This window comes from Nomascus leucogenys, chromosome 17 (genome assembly GCF_006542625.1).
Source record: "Nomascus leucogenys isolate Asia chromosome 17, Asia_NLE_v1, whole genome shotgun sequence".
NCBI lineage: Eukaryota > Metazoa > Chordata > Mammalia > Primates > Hylobatidae > Nomascus > Nomascus leucogenys.
The window spans coordinates 47,974,182-47,984,966 of record NC_044397.1 but is presented as its reverse complement, the minus strand read 5'-3'; the positions used below and the strand labels follow the sequence as shown (position 1 = coordinate 47,984,966).

Genomic DNA, 10,785 nt, shown 5'->3' with positions numbered 1-10,785 from the left:
TTGAATGTGTCCCAGGGATTCTGGTATGTTGTGTCTTTGTTCTCGTTGGTTTCAAAGAACATCTTTATTTCTGCCTTCATTTCATTATGTACCCAATAGTCATTCAGGAGCAGGTTGTTCAGTTTCCATGTAATTGAGCAGTTTTGAGTGAGTTTCTTATCCTGAGTTCTAGTTTGATTGCGCTGTGGTCTGAGAGACAGTTTGTTATAATTTCTGTTCTTTTACATTTGCTGAGGAGAGCTTTATTTCCAACTATGTGGTCAATTTTGGAATAGGTGTGGTGTGGTGCTGAAAAAAATGTATATTTTGTTGATTTAGGGTGGAGAGTTCTGTAGATGTCTATTAGGTCTGCTTGGTGCAGAGCTGAGTTCAATTCCTGGGTATCCTTGTTAACTTTCTGTCTCATTGCTCTGTCTAATGTTGACAGTGGGGTGTTAAAATCTCCCATTATTATTGTGTGGGAGTTTGAGTCTCTTTGTAGGTCGCTCAGGACTTGCTTTATGAATCTGGGTGCTCCTGTGTTGGGTGCATATATATTTAGGATAGTTAGCTCTTCTTGTTGAATTGATCCCTTTACCATTATGTAATGGCCTTCTTTGTCTCTTTTAATCTTTGTTGGTTTAAAGTCTATTTTATCAGAGACTAGGATTGCAACCCCTGCCTTTTTTTGTTTTCCATTTCCTTGGTAGATCTTCCTCCATCCCTTTATTGTGAGTCTATGTGTGTCTCTGCACGTGAGATGGGTTTCCTGAATACAGCACACTAATGGGTCTTGACTCCTTATCTAATTTGCCAGTCTGTGTCTTTTAATTGGAGCATTTAGCCCGTTTACATTTAAAGTTAATATTGTTATGTGTGAATGTGATCCTGTCATTATGATGTTAATTGGTTATTTTGCTCATTAGTTGATGCAATTTCTTCCTAGCCTCAATGGTCTTTACAGTTTGGCATGTTTTTGCAGTGGCTGGTACCAGTTGTTCCTTTCCATGTTTAGTGCTTCCTTCAGGAGCTCTTTTAGGGCAGGCCTGGTGGTGACAAAATCACTCAGCATTTGCTTGTTTGTGAAGTATTTTATTTCTCCTTCACTTATGAAGCTTAGTTTGTCTGGATATGAGATTCTGGGTTGAAAATTCTTTTCTTTAAGAATGTTGAATATTGGCCCCCACTCTCTTCTGGCTTGTAGAGTTTCTGCCGAGAGATCAGCTGTTAGTCTGATGGGCTTTCCTTTGTGGGTAACCCGACCTTTCTCTCTGGCTGCCCTTAACATTTTTTCCTTCATTTCAACTTTGGTGAATCTGACAATTATGTGTCTTGGAGTTGCTCTTCTCGAGGAGTATCTTTGTGGCATTCTCTGTATTTCCTGAATCTGAATGTTGGCCTGCTTTGCTAGATTGTGGAAGTTCTCCTGGATAATATCTTGCAGAGTGTTTTCCAACTTGGTTCCATTCTCCCCGTCACTTTCAGGTACACCACTCAGACCTAGGTTTGGTCTTTTCACATAGTCCCATATTTCTTGGAGGCTTTGTTCATTTCTTTTTATTCTGTTTTCTCTAAACTTCTCTTCTCGCTTCATTTCATTCATTTCATCTTCCATTGCTGATACCCTTTCTTCCAGTTGACTGCATTGGCTACCGAGGCTTCTGCAGTCTTCACATAGTTCTCGAAACTTGGCTTTCAGCTCCATCAGCTCTTTTAAGCCCTTCTCTGCATTGGTTATCTTAGTTATACATTCACCTATTTTTTTTCAAAGTTTTTAACTTCACCATCGGTTTGAATTTCCTCCCGTAGCTCGGAGTAGCTTGATCGTCTGAAGCCTTCTTCTCTCAACTCGTCAAAGTCATTCCCCGTCCAGCTTTGTTCCATTGCTGGTGAGGAACTGCGTTCCTTTGGAGGAGGAGAGGTGCTCTGCTTTTTAGAGTTTCCAGTTTTTCTGCTCTGTTTTTTCCCCATCTTTGTGGTTTTATCTACTTTTGGTCTTTGATGATGGTGATGTACAGATGGGTTTTTGGTGTGGGTGTCCTTTCTGTTTGTTAGTTTTCCTTCTACCAGACAGGACCCTCAGCTGCAGGTCTGTTGGAGTTTGCTAGAGGTCCACTCCAGACCCTATTTTGCTGGGTGTCAGCAGCAGTGCCTGCAGAACAGCGGATTTTCGTGGACTGCAAATTCAGCTGTCTGATAGTTCCTCTGGAAGTTTTGTCTCAGAGGAGTACCTGGCCGAGTGAGGTGTCAGTCGGTCCCTACTTGGGGGTGCCTCCCAGTTAGGCTTCTCGGTGGTCAGGGACCCACTTTAGGAGGCAGTCTGTCCGTTCTCAGATCTCCAGCTGCGTGCTGGGAGAACCACTACTCTCTTCAAAGCTGTCAGACAGGGACATTTAAGACTGCAGAGGTTCCTGCTGAATTTTTGTTTGTCTGTGCCCTGCCCCCAGAGGTGGAACCTACAGAGGCAGGCAGGCCTCCTTGAGCTGTGGTGGGCTCCACCCAGTTCGAGCTTCCTTGCTGCTTTGTTTACCTAAGCAAGCCTGGGAAATGGTGGGCGCCCCTCCCCCAGCCTTGCTGCTGCCTTGCAGTTTGATCTCAGACTGCTGTGCTAGCAATCAGCGAGACTCCATGGGCATAGGACCCTCCGAGCCAGGTGCGGGACACAATCTCCTGGTGTGCCGTTTTCCAAGCCCATTGGAAAAGTGCAGTATTAAGATGGGAGTGACCCGATTTTCCAGGTGCTGTCTGTGATCCCTTTCTTTGACTAGGAAAGGGAACTCCCTGACCCCTTGCACTTCCCGAGTGAGGCAATGCCTCGCCCTGCTTTGGCTCATGCACGGTGCCCTGCACTGACTGTCCTGCACCCACTGTTTGGCACTCCCTAGTGAGATGAACCCGGTACCTCAGATGGAAATGCAGAAATCACCCGTCTTCTGCGTCGCTCACACTGGGAGCTCTAGACTGGAGCTGTTCCTATTCGGCCATCTTGGCTCCACCCCGACTTTTTTTTATTACATCAAAATTTGGAAAGTTTTCAGACATTTTTGTCTTCAAGAAAGCTCTGGATTTTTTTTTTCAATGTTCTTCTAAGATTTCTTTCATGAATATATTGATATACTTGATGGTGTCTAGTAAATTTTACCTTTCATGTTTTAATTTTCTTCTGCAATTTTATAGCTTTGAGTTAGATATTTTAGGGTATGCCACCTTACACCAATCAATTGTATTTTGATGTTTATATTGTGTATGACTATATTTATCTCTGTACAATTTAAGACAGTGTGGAGCAAAGTCAAATATGAACCATATGGCTACTGCCGATATAATTATCTCAGTTTGCCTCTATGAATATGATCCTTGTATTTTTTATAACTTGTTTATTTGTGGTGTTGGTTTGTTGTGAATGGTTGTTTAATCTTGTCTAGGTGAGAAGTCAAAAAAATTCTCCTAATTTCAACATCTATTTGTGAATCTATATTATGTTTGTTTGAGAGAAAAAACTTTTGGATTTGAAGATAATTTAAAAACTATCATAATTCTGTGTTTTTTTAGGTTTTGTTTATTTTTACCTGTCAAAAACACATAAAAAAATTTACAATCAAGTATTTTTAAATATTCTGTTTAGTCAACTTAATGTTATGCAACATATCCCTAGGATGTTTTTACCTTGCAAAACTACATCTCACTACCCATTAAACAGCTACCTTTTTTTTCCATTTCATGGCAGTTTTCAAACACTATTTTGTTTCCTGATTCTAAGAGTGTAACTGCTTTATATATCTTAATACAATATTTTCCATGGCTGGCTCATTTCATTTTGCATGTTATCAAGATTTATCCTTATAGTTGTTACAATATTTCCTGCTTTTTGAAAAATGAGTGATATTTTAAATTATATTTACTGAGTGATTTGTTGACAGAAATTTGCATTGCTTTTACCTATTGGCTTTCACTAACAATTCTACAATAATTATGAGTATAAAAATGACTCTTCATATGACCATATATTTGAAAGTATATATATGTTGCATTCTATTTTATTAGTCTACTTTTTAACATTTATACTCATACCAAATTGTTTTAATTCTGTAGCTTTGTAATATGTTTTGAAATCAGGAACTGTTCTGCCTCCAACATTGTTCCTTTTTTTTTGAAGTTTGTTCAGTACTTTATTATCTCTTGACATTTTATATACCTTTGGGGTTGCTGTTTCTGTTTCTTCAAAAACGCAATGAGAAATTTGGAAAACATTGCATTAAATCTGTATATTACATTGAGCAGTATGGATATATTTACAACACTTATTATTTCAACCTTTGAACATGAGTATGCTGAAGAGTGTGTTGTTTACTATCTATATATCTGTGAATTTTTGGTGTTTTCTATTGTTGTATGCTCTTATTCCATGTTTATCATAGAAAGTAATCTATACAAATTCAGTTGTAAAAAATTTGTTAAGACTTCTTTTTTGGCCTACCAAGTGTTCTATTGAGGAGAATGTTGTATGAGCTATTGAGGAGAGTGCATATCATTAATTTTGTTAGAGTATTCTCTATACCTCTGTTAAATATAATTGTTTTATAGTGCTTTTAAGCCCTCTCTTTCCTTACTAATATTTTGTTTTATTTTTATTAGAGCAAGTAGGTATTAAAATATACTATAATTATATTGCTTTCTATGTGTTTCCTCCATTCTTTCAATATTTACTTTATATATTTGGAAGCTTAATGTGAGATACACAAACTCAAACACACACACACCACACACACACATATGTAGAAATTTTTCATAGGTTCCCAGTGAATTAATCTATTATTTCGTAATTTTTAAAAATCTCTTTGGAGTTTTGACTTTAAAGTACGTTTTATAAAATGACAGTCTTTAACTTAAGATGCAGCTTGTGTAATATTATTTTGACCTCTTATGCCCTTGTTTTGTTAATGTTCGCATGGAATGTTTACTTCCATCCTGCCATTTTTATTCTTTTGTTATCATGACACTGCAACAGACTTGTAAAAAGTCAAGTTGGATCTTGGTTTTTAAATGTTTTCTATGTATTTATTGATGGAAAGTATGTCTATTGAGGCCAGGCATGGTAGCTCACACATGTAATCCCTGCACTTTGGTGGTGGATGGATCACCTGAGGTCAGAATTTTGAGACCAGCCTGGCCAATATGGTGAAAACCCATCTCTACTAAAAATACAAAAATTAGCTGGGCATAGTGGTGGGTACCAGTAATCCCAGCTACTCGGGAGGCTAAAACAAGAGAATTGCTTGAACCAGGAGGTTGAGGTTGCAGTGGGTTGAAACCGTGCCATTGCACTCTAGCCTGGGTGACAAAAGTAAAACTCCATCTCAAAAAAAAAAAAGTATATCTGTTGATCCAAAAGTTAATTTTATATATATTTAAGTAATTTTCTGAGAAAGACTTACTAATGTTATTTCATTGTTTATTACATCTTTCTCATTTTCTTTTTTCTGTCTTCCTTTGTGTCTTTTTGATTTTTTTTTTACTGATATGCTTTCATTTCTGTCTTATTTTCTTTTGTGTATCTATACAGGTATTTTTCTTCTTGTACCTTGGAGATTACATAAAACTTCTAAAAGATACAACAATATATTTTAACCTGGTAAAAAATAAACCAGTTGCATTCAACAATTCTTTCTCATTACATTTGTTCTCAATTTTGTTGGTGATGTTGCTAATTGTATTTTTTTATGTGGTATGTTAGCAGATGTTTATAAAAATTTTTATGCTTTTATCTTTCACATTTTAGAGAATAATTAGAAATGTTTTCTGCACTATTACAATAATGCTAAGGAATTCCATTTTTGTGTATGTGCATTTATTTCCTAGAAAGTTAAATTTTAATGGTAAGGAATTCCATTTTGTGTATATGCATGTCTTTCCCAGAAAGTTATGTATTTTCATATGATTATGTGTTGCTTTCTTGCATTGTGTCATTTTTAGTGGGAGAAACTCCTTTCAGCATCTTTGATATGTAGGACAAATGGCAGTGCCAATATACTTTTTCAGGATTTGGTTATTTTGGAAGGTCTTTTTATTTGGCAGGACAGTTTTACTGCTGGTATTATTCTCACTTGACAGGTGTTTTCTTCAGGACTTTGAGTATGCCACACAGTTTCCTTCTGGTCTGCAAAACTTTCATGAAAAATTAACTGGTTATCTCATAAGATTATACTTATAAATGACACATTATTTTCATCTTGCAGCTCCCAAGATTCTCTTGTCTGTGACTTTTTAAATTGTGCTTATATATGTTTTATAAATATCTTTGTGTGTATTCTAGTTTGTTGAGCCTTTTCATTTTTACATCATTTTATCTTATAGTATTTCAGTTATTTTTTGTATTTTTTCCCTCCACAATTTCTGTTTTTTAATATCTTTCATTGTTTTTGTTGTTATTCCCATTTTTCTGATTTTTAATAGTTGTCTGTGTTCCTGTTACACTAATGGAGTATTATTCAATTTATTTTAAATTTAAAAAATATATTTGTGCATCTTTTTTTGTTTTGTTTTGTTTTGTTTTTGTTTTTGAGACAGAATCTTGCTGTGTGTTGGCCAGGCTGGTCTCAAACTCCGGACATCAGGTCATCTCCCCACCTCATCCTCCCAAAGTGCTGGAATTACAGACACGAGCCACCATGCCCAGCTCATATCTTCATTTTTTAATGCTTGCTTTCTGAAAATTTTATAATAATTGATAGGGCTATGTTGCCCTAATATTTTGTATACATTGTAATCTTCAATTGAAATTTGAACATTAAAAAAAGCTACCTGTCAGTGTTTATAATGCAACTTTGTCCTGGCAAAGTCTGAGACCATTTGTCTAGCTAAAGATTCTGAGAGTCTTTCAGACATGTTCGTAGGATGTGTCATGTCTGAAATTTTTTAGGGTTTTTTTAGTTCATTCTTGTTTCTTCTTAATAGTCAGTAGTCACTTGCCACAACTGTTCCCTGTCTCTTTGCAGCTGTAGCATTTACCTTTGATCTCAGTGGACTCAACATTTTGTCATTCCAAAGTATACTGCCATTTGTTTCAGCACTTTATGTCATGGGAAACAGAAACCAGTGTCTGCAAAACACCTAGAAATCAGAAATGAAGATGTATGTGTTATTATTTCTCTTGCCTTTTGAAAAAGAAACCAAGAGTTGGCAGTTTACTTCTAGAGGCACTATGTTATATCGGGGAACAGAAAGAGCTGTGTTGGGTAAATGTAACAGACTTTTCTCTCCCTTCTGTGTGGCTGTTTGCATTGTGCAAACCTGGGGCACTGCACACACTTAACTCATTTATTAATTCTCCACAGATATGTTTTGGTCAGTATGTTTTTGTTACATTTATATGTCTATGAAGGAATTAGAACCTGTGGTATTTTGCTATGCCGTCTTGTTTATGTAGTTTGTATGATTTTATAGGTTAGATTTGTAAAGTATAGTCATCTCAGTCTAGCAGGTGGAGTAATTTGTTATTTTTTGTTTCTTTCAGCTCTGTGTTCTCGTTTTGCCCAAGACCTTTGGCTAGAGCAGAACATAAAAGATTCTTTCCAAAAAGTGACCCTGAGCAGATATGGAAAATGTGGACATAAGAATTTACAGTTAAGAAAAGGCTGTAAAAGTGTGGATGAGTGTAAGGGACACCAAGGAGGTTATAATGGACTTTACCAATGTTTCAAAACTACCTTGAGCAAAATATTTCAATGTAATAAGTATGTAAAAGTCATGCATAAATTTTCAAATTAAAATAGACACAAGATAAGACATACTGAAAATAAACATTTCAGATGTAAAGAATGTGACAAATCACTTTGCATGCTTTCATGCCTAACTCAACATAAAAGAATTCATACTAGAGAGAATTTCTACAAATGTGAAGAATGTGGAAAAACCTTTAACTGGTCCACAAACCTTTCTAAACCTAAGAAAATTCATACTGGAGAAAAACCCTACAAATGTGAAGTATGTGGAAAAGCCTTTCACCAATCCTCAATCCTTACTAAAAGTAAGATAATTCGTACTGGAGAAAAACCCTATAAATGTGCACACTGTGGCAAAGCCTTTAACCAGTCCTCACACCTTACTAGACACAGATTATTCATACTGAAGAGAAACTCTACAAATGTGAACAATGTGGCAAGGTCTTTAAGCAGTCCCCAACCCTCACTAAACATCAGATAATTTATACTGGAGAGGAACCATACAAATGTGAGGAATGTGGCAAAGCTTTTAACCTATCTTAACAACTTACTGAACATAAGAAAATTTATACTAGAGAGAAAGTCTACAAATGTGAAGAATGTGGCAAAGCCTTTAACCAGTTTTCAATCCTTACTACGTATAAGATAATTCATAGCGGAGAGAAACCCCACAAATGTGAAGAATGTGGCAGAGCTTTTAACCTGTCCGCAAAGCTCACTGAACATAAGTTAATTCGTACTGTAAAGAATGTGGAAAAGCTTTTCACCAATACTCAATCCTTAGTACACATAAGAAAATTCATACCGGGGAGAAACCCTACAAATGTGAAGAATGTGGCAAAGCCTTTAACCAGTCCTCAACCCTTACTACACATAAGATAATTCACAGTGGAGAAAAACCCTACAAATGTGAAGAATGTGGCAAAGCTTTTAACCAGTCCTCACACCTTCTGAGACATAAGAAAACTTATAGTAAAGAGAAACCCTACAAATGTGAACAGTGTGGCAAGGTCTTTAAGAAGTCCTCAACTCTTACTGCACATAAGATCATTCATACTGGAGAGAAACCTTACAAATGTGAGGAATGTGGCAAAGGTTTTAGCCAACTCTCAAACCTTACTAAACATAAGAAGACTCATACTAGAGAGAAACCCTGCAAATGTGAAGAATGTGGCAAATCTTTCAACCAGTTCTCACAACTTGCTATACATAAGATAATTCATACTTGAATGAAACCCTACAAATGTGAACAATGTGGCAGATCTTTTAACCAGTTCTCGAACTTTACTATGCATAAGAAAATTCAAACTGGAGAGAAACTCTACAAATGTGAAGAATGTGGCAAAGCTTTTAACCAACTCTCAACACTTACTATACATAAGATAATTTATACTGGAGCAAAACCTTGGAAATTCAAAGAATGTGGTAAAACTTCCTACACATAAGAAAATTCATGCAGGAGAGAAACCGCACAAATGTGAAAAATTTGGTAAATTCTTTAACCAGTCTTCAACCCTTTCTACACATAATATAATTCATACTGGAGAGAAACCCCACGAATATGAAGAATGTGGTAATGCTTTTAACTAATTCTCAAATCTTACTAAACAAAAGAAAATTAATAATGAAAATGTTACAAACCAGAAAAATGTGACAATGATTTTAACAAAACTTTCAAACTTTTCTAAACATAAAGGAAATCATACTGGTAAGAAATTATAAAAATGTGAAGAATGTGACAAAGCCTTTAAATGGTTGTCACACTTGATTGTAGGTAAGGTAATTCATACTGGTGGAAACTCCCAGAAGTGTGAAGAATGTGGCAAAACTTTAATTCCTATACCTTATTGCACAGGAAAGCATTTATACTTCAGAAAAAATTGTACTGCTATAAAGAATGTGGAAAAGCCATTAATATGTGCTTACATCTTATTCAACATTAGAGAGTTAGTACTTAATAAAAGCATTATAAATGCAATTACTGTCAAAAACTCAAAGTATTAGGTTTTTGTTTTAGTGTTTTTTTTTTTTAAATGAGACTACATAATACTCTCTCCCAGGCTGGAGTGCAGTGGTGTAACCTCTGCCTTCCATGTTCAAGCAATTCTCCTGCCTGGGCCTCCAGAATAGCCGGGACTGCAGGCATATGCCATCACACCCGACTAAGTTTTGTATTTTTTAGTAGAGACAGGGTTTTACTGTGTTGGCCAGGCTCATCTCAAACTCCTGACTTGAAATGATCCACACACCTCTGCCTCCCAACGTGCTGGAATAACAGGGGTGAGCCATTGTGCCCAGCCAATATAAGCCTTTAAAAAAACAGTTTTTATTTTGAAGACAAACATTACAAACATAAAGAGGGTTGTAGTGCCTGCCTTACTTGTATCACAGATCTTATTGTACACATTTTGTATCAGAAGCAGTTGCTCAAACTTCGTTCAACATCAGGGAATTTATATCGGAGAAAAACTACAAATGTAATACATTTCAAAAATTTTTCAAAAACTACATCTTAGAAAACACCAGGGGGTGCATACTAAACTATATTTTTCCAGATGCAGTAAATATAAAAAAAATTCAAAAAGAAGTCTACGTAAGTATCAGAGAACTCACAGTAAAAATATCTAAGGCACTGACACTTCAAACATTGCACTAAGTAAATGTGCTGAGTATACAAAATAACCCAAAACTAAAGTGGGTAGATAAATTATTTGTACATAACTTTAAAAGAAGTAGGAATATTTTTGCAGAGTTACAATTACATTCAAAGTATACCTTTTTCCTTGAAAAAAATTGCAGAATTTATGAAAAGTGAATAATGATGTAATTCAACTCAAATTACTTCATGCTGTTCATTCCTATTGCATTCACTAGTGAAAGCATGTGATTAATTGTTGCTGCATCAAAGGTATGAGAGATTCTTTTTTGTCATGTGGATATTGTTTTTGAATTTTTCTGTGGAAGAGTAAAGACATCACAATGTAGGATGCATGACAAAATCTAAGTGGAGAGGCTCTTTATGTTTAATTTATAACATTGAGTGATGTATGATGTAAGCGTTCAGAGTAGTATTCTCCTGCGTTAT

The 10,785-nt window shown here is 35.9% G+C and overlaps 1 pseudogene; it reads left to right on the top strand.

The window, feature by feature from the left end:
• Window positions 1-7,512: 7,512 nt before the first annotated feature.
• On the top strand, window positions 7,513-9,145 carry LOC100584574 (annotated as a pseudogene).
• Window positions 9,146-10,785: the final 1,640 nt, after the last annotated feature.